The 12,447-nt window shown below is 43.2% G+C and overlaps 1 protein-coding gene across 1 annotated transcript in view; it reads left to right on the top strand.

Moving 5' to 3' along the window:
* Nucleotides 1–235: 235 nt before the first annotated feature.
* COL22A1 (collagen type XXII alpha 1 chain) overlaps nucleotides 236–12,447 on the top strand; it is a 237,337-nt gene continuing 225,125 nt past the window's right edge. The window contains exon 1 of the mRNA XM_055800757.1: nucleotides 236–466. The gene's annotated coding sequence lies outside the window, so the exon portion shown is untranslated. The remainder of the gene's footprint in view (nucleotides 467–12,447) is intronic.

Here is a 12,447-nt window from a genome sequence, read left to right as displayed (position 1 = left end):
CCCGCGGCCGCCGCGTCCCGCTGCCGCCCTGCCCTGCCCTGCCCTGCCGCCGGCCGGCTGCCCGCCCGCCTCTCGGATCGCCCCCCGTCCTTCCCCCCGTCTTTCCCCCGTCCTTCCCCCTCCTTTCTCCTCTCCTCTCCTCTCTCCATTCCCCCCCCGCCCCGTTTCCCCCCCCAGAGGATGCAGCGTTTTGCCCATCCCCGCTCTGTCACCAGCATGTCCCCGTGAGCGCGCGTGTGCGCACGGGGGGTTCAGGAGGGGGGTGTCAGTGTGCCTGGCTGTGGCTGGCTGCGTGTCCGTGGGTCCCTGTGTGCGCTCCTGGCCCCGCACGCCCACCCCCCCCCCCACCGCAACCCCGTCCCGGCCGGGCTGCGGGCGGCTCCGCGTGCCCCGGCTGCGTGCTGAGCTGAGCGGGGCCCGGGCGCTGGGCACCAGCCCCCGCCTCGGTGGTGCTGTGCTTGTGCAGGTAAGAGGACATCTACGGGTTTACAAGCCTGGCACCCGGGGCACTGCGGCTGAACACAACCTTCGCTTTGTCCGTTTCTTTCCATTTTTTCCCTAGTGCAGACAGGCAGCTCAAGTTCAAAAGAAGAATTTTTTTTTTTTTTTTTTTTAAATAAGAGGACATGCAGGAACAGGATCTGTCTTTTACAAAGAAAATCCAGAAGGAACTGTGTTACGTTATTCTGACTCTGGGTTTCTTTGTTCTTTCCTTATAGTCAACAAAGTTTTCAGCCCACAGTCTGCCTCGGCACCCGAATCAGGCCTGGCTCAGCCCTCCGGTTGTGCTTAGCAGATGCAGAGTGGGTTCACTGCAGGTGATAAAGTGGAGACGAGGGATGTGTAATGCCTTCATTGAGGAAAGCCGCTGAAAAAGTTCAGAGCTGACAGGACGTTTTCAGATGTGAAGGCTACATTACAATTACTGGGTTTAGGGTTGCTTCTCTTAATCTTGTATGCCTTGGGATTTTGACGACCTAACACCTTCTTGTATTCTGTCTACGTGACACTTTAGTTGCTATCAGTATGTGGGAATACTATGCTGTGTTAACAGGGTAATGTTTTCTTCAGTTCATGTTTATTACAACTGTGCTGTGCATCACTTTCTACCTATAGCCTCTAAGTCTTCCTCTAAGCTGCCTAATTCAGCAATTCCTTCTTGTCTGTATTCTTACAAAGCTAGTGTTCTTTAAAAAGTGTACTGACTGCTTCACAGCTGACACTTTACAGGCATTAGTATGCACACCGTGCTGTGCCTGTTTGCACGTATTTTGATTAAGACCTTAAAATAACACAGCCCATCTGTGCAGTGTGGACACTAATGGAATCATTCTCAGGATGATGCACCTGCAAAATCTGTGTATGTAACTGTGTGCTTAATTTTCACCCAGGATTACTCTAGATGCATGCCTGAATCTCTTATTCTTTTACAATTGCCTGTTTAGAAATCTGATTTGTGGGAGTTTGTATAAATACTGAAGAATAAATATTAATTGATAAAATAGTAGGGGAAGTTTCTCAAATAGGTTAGGCAGACAATTGCAAGGTTTATTCCACTTTAAAAGCTTAATTACTTCTTTTTAAGAGTAGGTATATACTAATTTTTACTCAAGTTTCAGTCCTTCTACCAACTGTCATGCATATTTCCCAGTGTGATGCTGCTATTCTGAATATAGAAAGTTCATAGTCCACAGTTGGGATGATGCTCTGAAGTAATTTTCAGTAAGACATATCAAGTACGTGAAGATATATTGTTAGAATTTACATCATGAAGTGTTCAGGAATACTATTACAAAAGAAAGTTCTGAGCATGTATTGCAGATTCACTGTGTATCTTCAATAAGTGTGTTGTGTTGCTTCTAAGAGGCAGTGTGCTGTTTTGGGATCCTTTCTGGTGAAACTGAGGCTCAGTGAAGTTAAGAGTCCCATTCTGAACTTAGTGGGCAGCCGACCAACTGATGAATGTCATCTGGTTTAGGTTAGGATTACTGCAAGTACCTTGCAGAAGGGCAGCTCTCAACACATTGCAAAGCGAAGGGAAGACACCACGTCTTCTGACTTCCCAAACAGCAGGTGATGGTGCCATTCTCTTCTGGGATCAGTCTGGGGCCAAATCTTGCTTGTTGTATGAGTGCAGAGAGTATTCTCTTTAAGTGTTTGTCTCTCAAATTTGAGTGAAACCAATGCCACGAATGAGAAGAGGCTTTAAGTTGGAATAGCGCATCTGATGGAGGACTTACTGTGAGGGAAGTATCGGTATGACTCATGAATATGACTCAGTGTGATGGAAGGACAAGGTCCCCAAGGAGGACCTAATAAAGGAAGAATTAGCTGGAAAAATTAGTTTGTTTCTTTGGTCTGTGGGAAGCTTTTCCTGAGCTCAGAGACCCAGACAACGTGTGGGTGAGCGTGTCTGTAGCACCTATACATACACATAAGTCTTTTCTTTCTTCTGCTGATATTTCATGTCATTTTAGGGCAAGCATCCTTGCTACATGCTGGAGCTAGCTTTTGTTTCTGGCCTTTATGATACTGAAAATAATAGGAATAAAAGAACACTTTTATTTCCAGCATGTGATAACTTTCTTGCTAAAATACATTTCTGCGATTTCTTGGTAATTACCTTGGTTTCAAAGGATATTTCAATTTGTCATACTGCAACGCTTTCTTCTAAAACCTGTTTTGATTAATCACTGCTGGGTTATTGCAATTCCTCCCTTTTAAAAGCCATTCGTAAACTCTTCCCCTTTCTCATGATGAGGAGCAAAATCTTTAAGAAAAAACCTGCATCATATCAACGTCTGTCTGTACCACCACACCTGAGTAATATGGGTGGTACTGGGCAATTTCAGTTGTTCAGGCAGTGCCAAATTCCCCAATCTTTCTTAGATAAACTTAATTATATACTGTCTCTGATGACAGTGAAGTATCCCCTTCCAGCCTTTCCAACTCTGTTTTCCCTAGTGAGGAGGACGGGACAGTGCATTTCTGCCTTTACAAGTAGCTCTTTAGAGAGCAGCCATTCCTGCAGGTCTTTCTGTGGCCAAAGGAGTCTAAAGACAGGAATACTGGGTCCGTCTTGGATGCTGCTCGCTTTATATTAGGCACTACCACCTGTTACAAAGATGTTTTGGAGCATGACAGCTCCAGTTTTGGGAATGAGGAAAGGAAGAGACAGTATCTACAGAAATCACTAAACTGTAACTGAGGAATTGGGAAAATATTTAGAAGTTTTTTTAAGAACAGGAAAAAAGTAGGAAAATAAACATATTAGAAACTATCCTGTCATATTTGGACACCAGCTCACTGTTAATTTCCTTCATCATATACTTTATTTTACTCGATGTTTTTGTAATGCTTTGTTCCAGTTACTGTTGAAGGTTTTCTGGTCCCCTTCAATAGAAGTCACATCAGGCTTTTGAAGTTGCCATGAGTTGAGATGGCTCTGTCCCAGCTCAATTAGCAGAGCCAAGCAGAAGCATGTATTTTGTAGACAGAGAAACTTCTGCAAAGACCTCCCGTTGTGCTTCTGGAAGACTACTTAGATGTTTTAAGCTTGAAGTGGTCTGCTTAAGCTGCACTCAGACTTACATTTTCCTTGGCAAGCAAGTATGCAATCTTGTGAGGTAGTAAGTGATGACATTCATTTTAAAGATTTGCATTTCAAATTTGTTTTAAAATCACTGCTAGGTTTTGGGGTGTTTTTCAGGGGAGAGGAAGTGTTAGTCCTAATGATCTTGACTTATAAATGACATCATGGGTCAGTAAATTGAAGGCAAAGTTAAGGATTTTTGCCTCAACGTTGCAGCTAAAAGCCCATTGGGCTGTAGTCAGGGGTCGTGGATAAAGGACGTTGCTCTGGCAGATGTGCTGCACAGTCTGTAGCAAGTCAATGGCTCTGTGCGGTCAGTTCTTTCACCCATGAATGACAGATAATATTAGAAGGAGGTCTTACGTTAACTGCAACATTGGGATCCTAAAAAAAAAAAAAAAAAAAAAAAAGGTGTTTTTTATTAGTTCAAAGCATTCTGATTTTTTATTAATTGAGCAATAGATTCTCTAATGGCCAGCAACATTTCCAGAATTCAAGCTGCAAAAAGAGACTAGCTGGATTCAGTTTTGGGGAAGTATGGTTTCATAGGATCATCTAGGTTGGAAAAGACCTTTAAGATCATTGACTCCAACTGTTAACCTAGCACTGCCAAGTCCACCACCAAACCATGTCCCTAAGCACCACATCTACATGTCTTTTAGATACCTCCAGGTACTCAACCACCTGGGCAGCCTGTTCCAGTGCTTGACAAACCTTTGTGGGAAAGAAATTTTCCTGATATCCAATCAAAACCTCCCCTGGTGTAACTTGAGGCCATTTCCTCTTAGTATATCAGTTCTTACTTAGGAGAAGAGACCAACACCCACCCTGATACAACCTCCTTTCAGGTAGTTGTAGAGAGCAATAAGGTGTCTCTTTCCTGAGCCTCCTTTCCTCCAGGCTAAACAGATCCAGGTCCCTCAGCCACTCTTCACAAAACTTGTGCTCCAGACCCTTCACCAGCATCACTGCCCTGCTCTGGACATGCTCCAGCACCTCAATGTCTGTCTTGCAGTGAGGGACCCAAAACTGAACACAGGATTCGAGGTGCGGCCTCACCAGTGCTGAGTACAGGGGGACAATCACTGCCCCTGTCCTGCTGGCCACACTGTTTCTGATACAGGCCAGGATGTCACTGGCCTTCTTGGCCACCTGGGCACACTGCTGGCTCATGGTCAGCCAGTCATCAGCCAGCACCCCCAGTTCCTTTTCTGCTGTGCAGCTTTCCAGCCACCCTTCCCCAAACCTGTAGTTTTGTGGGGGGCTGGTGTGACCCAGGTGCAGGACCCAGCGCTGAGCCCTGTTGAATCTTGTGTCTGCTCACAGCTCCCATGGCAGCCAGCACCAGCAAGTGCAATTGGAATGACTTGTCATCTAACATCTTGCTTTCTTTCTGTCCTGGAAAATGTCACTGGTGAAAAAATCTGACCACAGATTTTATATGGGGGAATGATGCCTTGGGAACCCAGATTTGCCCTGGCATGGCTTTAAAACCATGGAAGTGCAGGTGCTGCAGGATAGGGCAGGCAGGTCCCCCTTTTATGCCTGGGACATATGCATGAAGCTCCCTTACTGACCATCTAGCCTACTTCCATGACTCTTGCAGTGTGTCTATACTCCAGAGGCTCAACAGAGACCTTATTGCTCTCTACAACTACCTGAAGTGTTAACAAAAATGACACGTCCCTCTGTTCAGAGATAGTAATGTAACAGTGAGAACCCTACAACCCTTGTATTCCATCTCAGGACTTTTCCTTTCCTTTACATGATTTCCTTTGCACTTGCTGGTGCTGGCTGCCATGGGGGCTGTATGTAATGACCCCCAGACATGATCATCACAGCAGAGGAGCTTGGCTAGGGGTGTGGGGGGAAGTCTACACTGATTTCTTCTTCCCACTCTACTCCTGATGTCCGGCTCCACTGATTAGGCTGAAATATTTTATCATGTGAATATGATCTGCAAAACAGGACCAAGAGTTCTGGTTGAGGGAAAATTTACTTATTCATTCCTAGTCTGAATATGAGGGTGGGAGGGAGCTGGTAATATTTTCAGCATCACTAAAAGGTTGATGAAGATTAAATATCTGATACTCCACCTAGCAAGGAAAAAGTATGCAAATGTTATTATTGCCTTGAGAAAACCATTTCAGGATTGGCAGTAGGTGGGTAGATGGTGGATATATTACCTGCCAGGGACTTGTGGTATAGATTAGACATCTAATCTGGAGTGTGGGGAAAAAGAAACAACCCACCCCTCTAATGAACATTATTGTTCTACAACAGATACGTTATTTCCTACTGGTTAGTGGAAAATTAATTTCACATCACAGGTGATGCAAGTAGTGAGATAGATTTTGTTTCCTTGTGCTGTTAGAAGCAATCTTGGGGGGGGGGGGGGGGGGGGGGAAGGAGAGTTTCTTTGCTTGGGAGCCTGAAAGTGGGCTGTGTTCCCATGCTTTATTATATTGAGGTTTTCATGACAGAAACCTTGTAGCTTTGTGTACAGTGACAAACAAGAGCTGAGATTTCTGGAAGTACTTTGACTTGAAAAGGCTTCTTCCTGTAAAACAGTATGAAAACTCTTTAAAAACTTCCCATTTCTTCACTAGTATGGAGGAAATTTAGCAATAAAGAGAGGGCAGGTGCCCGTGAGCCCTGGCACTTGCTTGCAAACCTTGCGCTACCGAAATAGCGAAGCAGCCCATCATGAGAGCACATTGCGGAGTTACAAGTCTCTCACCAAGGTGTATGTGGCCTCAGACCTGGCCAACAAGTGCAAAACCTGGAGATGATCTGGTTACATGTCACAAAGCTTTTCCAAGCTACGTTGGCCCTGACAATTCATTAGAAATGAATGAAATTGAGTTATGGCTCATATTTTGCAAGTGCTGTCAGTCCTGATTATGCAGCTGTCTAGATTTTCTTTGCTCAGGGAGTACTGCTATCACAGAGCTTATCTACTATGCAGTATACATACGGTATCCTTCCCCAGCTTACAGAATCTATTTACTTTGCATTGATTCAGTTCCTTAGAAATTAATCTTTGATTCTTTGCAAAATAGAAGGATCCATTGAGTTCAGTTTAAGCAACTTGATTTGATTATTGTTATGTCCTGAATATTGATTCTTAAGTGATTGTAATAAGAGATGCCAAAACTGCCATATTTCATATTGCATTTGAGGGGGATGTTTAAACCATTGACAGTTTTAAATATTTTTGGACTCTTCAATCTAAGCTTAGCCAACACTTGGTTGTGGTTTGACTGCTTATTACCCAAGTGCAATTTTTGTAGTGCTCTGTTTGTTTAACTGTGTTGAATTACGTGCCTATTGCCAGCATCCAGGTATTTCTTTCCAGAGAAACCAGATTTCTATTGATTGTCGTAAAAAGAATTATTCTGCATATCGATTGCAAAGATTTTATTTGAGCTGGAAAGTTTAGAGCTGAGGGGTACCGGGTGATTTCTGTTGGCTCCACATTTAGTATAAAACTAATTACCACTTGTATGATGGAACTTCAGTAATTCTAATTTCATCAGCAGATAAAGGATATGAATAATCTGCATGGACTTTATTGGTTACCACTGCAGTTCTTCGAAATGAAACAACAGCTGGTACCTATTTCAAAGTACTTCTTACACTGGGCATCCCTGCAACCCTTTATCCATTTCAGTGTAGGACACATTTTTTCTCCACAATAAGTGGAACGCCCTAATGAAACTATAAGGTAGAAATGCAAAGGAACGTGTCGTTTTCAGTCCATTGTAGTATTTGATAAAAGAAGTGTGCTCAGTGCTGGTCGTTGCACAGGATACCAGAAAATCTTCAGCAAACCCCGTTCACTAGATCTAGACAGGGCAGTCAGGCATGGTGGTTTTAACTCCTGACTGGGAAATTAATTCTGTACCTGAGAAGAGACAGCAAGGCACAGCCCTTCTGTGGCACCCGAAATTCATCCGATCCCTGCAAGCACTGGCCAAGCTCAGATCTGCTTCATTTATACAATCTGCTGCATCGCAGCCCAGGATGTTCCCAGTCTGAACATGGGACCTGACAATGTAGTTCTGCAATGGCCAGTGACTTCACATTCCTGCAGCAGGAAGAAAAAAAAAAAAATATCATTCTTTTTGTAAAGGAGACCACTTTAGCATATGTAATAAAACTGTTCACCCACTCTGGGAGGCTGGGGCAGGAGTGAATTGCTCATTCCCAACAGATGGGTTGACAACCTTTGTTCAAGTCTGACTTTTCATAAGCCACCTTGTGCTTGAGTTTTCACAGCAATTTCCCCTGTCCTGCTTTGCTGTTTTCTTATGGTACCACCTCTAGAGTATTTCTAAGAGTGTTCTTTATGTTTTCTGGGGCCTTTTCTTAATTATACGAGTAGGTACTTTTATGATTGATTCCTGAAATTAAAATGGTTTACAAGTGGGCTTATTTTAACTTTTTCTTCTGCCATTGCTTGGGTTTATTACTGAGTGCATTTTCTGTTCTTTTTTCATTCAAGTTATTTGTGTACTTCTGAGTAGTTTCTTGGTCTTTTTAATTCACTGTTCTGTCTATTTTATTGCCACCTTTGACTTTTTTTCCCCTTTCAGAAGATATCTCTATTGTCATATTTTCTTCCCTTAGCATCCTTTCCACTTCCCTTAGCAGCTGTTCCCAGACTATGGGCCATGACCCCTCAAAGGCTGTGGCAGTTATGAGTGGGCTATAAAATTAAGTTGCTAATTTTAGATGTGGCGACACAAGGAAGTTGGAGAAATGTTGCTTTCCAAGACACCCTCTGATCAAGCTGTATATAAAGAGAAATCACTTTTCCTTCAGCAGTTTCTGAGCTAAGACTGATAACAGCATGCAGCAAAACAGATAAAACATAAAATATCCTTATGCCAGATTCCACTGGTATGATAAATAACTTAAAAACTTTTACTGTTACTTCAAGCTCTCTGCATTTCCATATCTGTGGTTTTGCTCCCTGTCTCTCTCCCAAAGAGTATTTTTGAAGGTAATAACCCATGAAGGAGGTCCTGGCCAGTCAAGGAAGCCACAGAAGGAACTTGCAGGTACACTGAGTTTTGGTGAGTCTGTCCCCCTAGTTGAAAGACTTGCTGTCAGCTTTGTAGGTCTTCAGGATTCATAAGGAAAAAACCTCAAACCAAGCCAAGAAAAAGCACCACCAGAAATAAGCAGTAAGAACTCTGTGTTAACCAGTGTCACTTCTTCCCTTAGCTGTACGCTTTTGCTTTTCTCTTCATCAATGACTTGAAAATACATCATATCATGGGCTGAATTCCCTTGAAGAATTGCCATGGCAAGTGGCATGGATGGGCATAGTCATGGGGCAATGGCTGTGCCACCCATTTGTGTGGTGTTTAATCTCACCTGGGTCTGTGTGCCTCCAGCAGAGAGGCCAAGTATGTCTGGAGATGGGCCCTTTCTGCCCAGGATGGCATGATGGGTCACCTCACCTAGTTTTATGTCTCTGTTGGAAACTTTCCTGCTGAGCCAGATACCCCTCACTGCCTTTAGAAACGGTGAAGAAAAATAGGGAGGTTTTGCAGGATGATTCATCGGACCTGTTTGAAATGCATTACTCTCCTAGAAGTGTCTGTTCCTCTCTATGGATTATAAAGGGCTGGTGGGTGGTTTACTGAAGTATAGACAACTACACTGTAAATCTCTGTGCCTGGACAGATGAATCTCCATCATTTCAATAAGGCTTCAGGGCATCACCTAGCGGGACTACATTCCCCACAGGCAGGCTGGGGGGGCATGGCTGTTGGCCAACATTCAGTGGCATCTCTCTTGCGATAAATTAGCACTGCAGAAAAGTTTTGTATTGAATGAAACTAGCAGTTTAGGTGAGCAGGAGGGTCCGGAACAGCTGTAGCAGGATGATGTGGGAATTTTATCCCAGGCTCTTTCAGGAGGTCTGCAACATGACAGCAATGTGTAGCCAAGGGCTCCATCATCCATACAGATGGTATAGGAAGATATAGGCCAGTGTGACAGCACGTTGTCTTAAGAAAGCTGCTCTTTCCCTCCTTTAGGGTCCGATGCAGAAGAGGGATCATGTTGGCTTTGGGGAATACTAGCTTTTGGGTTAATTTAGTTGTCCCCTGTGACCAATTTAAGACTTTACTGACATGAAGAAAGTTTTTCTCTTGCATTGAAATGAGCCAGCAAAAATAACTGCTGGAACATGGCGACAATTTTCTGTGAATCCAAAAAAAAAAAATGATCGTTTCACTTATTCCTGTTATAAATGGGATAATGTTTATTAATTCTGGTTTTTCATTAAGAGGCTCCACAGAGCATGGATTTTTCCATTGTCAGTCCTACGCTGCATGCAAAAATTGCCCTTTATCTATGAAGTCTCTCAATTAAATAACAGTATTATGAACACTCTTGATCCACGCCTAGGTGGGAGGATCCATGCCACTGTGCATACAGCTTTTCTGCCTCATTACCAGCTCTTCTTGTTTAGCTAACTTGTTTGCCTGATCAGACAAGTGCTAACTCTCTCTCTGTTCTGTGACACCATGCTGTATTGGACGACAACGAAGCAGATAGGAGAGTTTTTCTCCTTCAATACCCTCTGTAAGAATGGGAAGTGTGAGGAGGCTGTTAACACCTTTGGATCTTCTACAGCTGTGTACTCATGGGATTTGTGAAATCCTGTCTATTAGATTGTAAACTATTTTGGCACAAGGATCATGTCTGGTAAACAGGACACTCTTTGCTGCTGTCCCAGCAGAGATAATATGGGACAGGAGGGCTTTCCTTTTGGTGCAAGACCTGGACTGCTGGGCTGAGCTTAGTTCTTGCTCTGCCACAGGAATCTTATGCAAAACAAATTCTTCAGTGTCCAAGCCCCCGTCTGAAAAACTGGCATTTTAAAGACCAGCTGACAGGTGAAAAGCCTGGTTATAGCCCTTTTCTAATCCCTCCGGGACTGTTTCTAATTCAGCTCATAACAGAGACTTGCTGGGAGATGCATCCTGATGGAAGACTTGAGCCACGGTGGATTCTTGATGATCAGATGAGGGAGCATTTTATTTTAGGACTTAAAAAAACTCACTTAGGATAGAGAAAATTGGAGGAGCTACCATGGGTAAATCATGGGTATTTCTTCAGGGCAGAGCCTGACTTTGAACTGTTCCCTGTCAGAATTTCCCAAGGTGCTGTAACAGGCACCATCACTGAAACAAGTTCTGAGGTGAAGATATACACAGTTATACTTCAGGAGACAAGCAGGCTGAAAGAAGAGCTGGGGAATGGATTTGTCCACCCCATCCCCACTCGTCCCACCATGTGCTCATGTTGTTTATTCACAGGCTAACTCCCCTTTCCTCCTGAACGGCTCTTCTGACATTGCTTGGGAGCTGTGACAATGCCAGGAGCAGCACCCAGACTCTGGAGCAGGAGAAGGGTGACCAGGAGGGTCTCGTAGGTTTTACAGTAGGTTCCTGTTGTCTTTGTGGGTTTTAAAGACAGTCAGTTATCACCAGGTCATGCTTCTGGAATTACAGCTGTTTCGAGTGTGTTGCCTTCTGCCAAGAGCAGCTTTCTTCCCAGGCATCTGGTTGATCATTGGGCTTGTTTTGGCCTTTTAAAAACCACTTGTTTCCTATCGAAGCAGGACTGTCCTTTGGCCCTAGGAGTTGTGCTATCTTGTATTTTACTGGAGATGCTCCTTTTTAGCTTATGGTTTATCAAAAAAGACAAGCTTGTGGCCTTCTTGGAGAAGTCAAACGGAATCACAGAAGAGTCTCTGAATTTCATGCCCTGGGGTATAAAACCCCTCTGATATGTACCAGAAAAAGTTAAAAGAATTGGAATTAAAAGCTAAAATTTGCAGAAAGAGGTTGTCAAGTATTAGATACCAGGGGCAAATTTTCAAAAGATTTTGCTATAGTTTTCTAGGAGAAAGGAGAAATAGGGTACCCATATCTCATTAAATGAATAAATAAATAAATAAATTAGCCTGATACGAAGGAGAATAAACACTTAAGTCTTCCATCAATGATGTCACTGAAGTGAAAGTCTTAAGATGCATTTGAAAATGTATCTTAATGGAAATGCTGCTTCCTTTGTTGAACATGTATAAGAACAGTGGCACGCATCTTTCTTTCAGTGCCTGCTTCTGTGCCATACGCTATGGGATCCCAAATCCCAAACTTTTAATGGGAAAAGTTGGTGATGAGTAGATTTTCTGATTAGGTGGGAACTCAGGGATTGCTCAGGGATTACTTTATATCCAATTCTATATTTAAGGCACAGACTTCTCTTTCTCGAGGGTTCTTCATTGTACCACCTGAGTTTGGGGAAAGGCCTCTGACCTTGTTCACACTGATGTTTTCTTAGATAGTAAGAATCAATTCCTTGAGATAGGGTTTAGATGATGCCTAAACAGAATGGGAAATAGAGATAGGAAAACTAATGCCATCCTTCCTATAGGTTTAATGCTTTCTGGGAATAAATCCATGAAGTATAAGAAGGGTTCTGTCACTAGCAATAGTTATATGTGATTTAATCTTTCAACAGTGCATTTGGTGTTACACAGACTTAAGTGGAAAATGACCTGCAATTTATTGAGGCTTCTACCGTGCTGGCTTTATTTAGGGGCAGATTCTGTCATTCCAATAAAGAAATTATGGAGCGCTTTAATTTGCTAAGAGGTATGCTGAGATACCAGTGGGATTGTCTGAATATTGATCTTTTTGCAAGCTGTGTTATTAAATCAGCAGAGCTAGCAAAGACTGTAGTCATTTCTGAATCACTTACTTCGGGGTGTGGTATTTAATAAAAGAAAATTACATTGGCTTCCAGTGATGTGATGAATTTAGTAG

The sequence above is a fragment of the Falco peregrinus genome, chromosome 3 (genome assembly GCF_023634155.1).
Source record: "Falco peregrinus isolate bFalPer1 chromosome 3, bFalPer1.pri, whole genome shotgun sequence".
Taxonomy (NCBI): domain Eukaryota; kingdom Metazoa; phylum Chordata; class Aves; order Falconiformes; family Falconidae; genus Falco; species Falco peregrinus.
The sequence above is the reverse complement of the archived record's forward strand: the minus strand, read 5'-3'. Positions and strand labels throughout refer to the sequence as shown.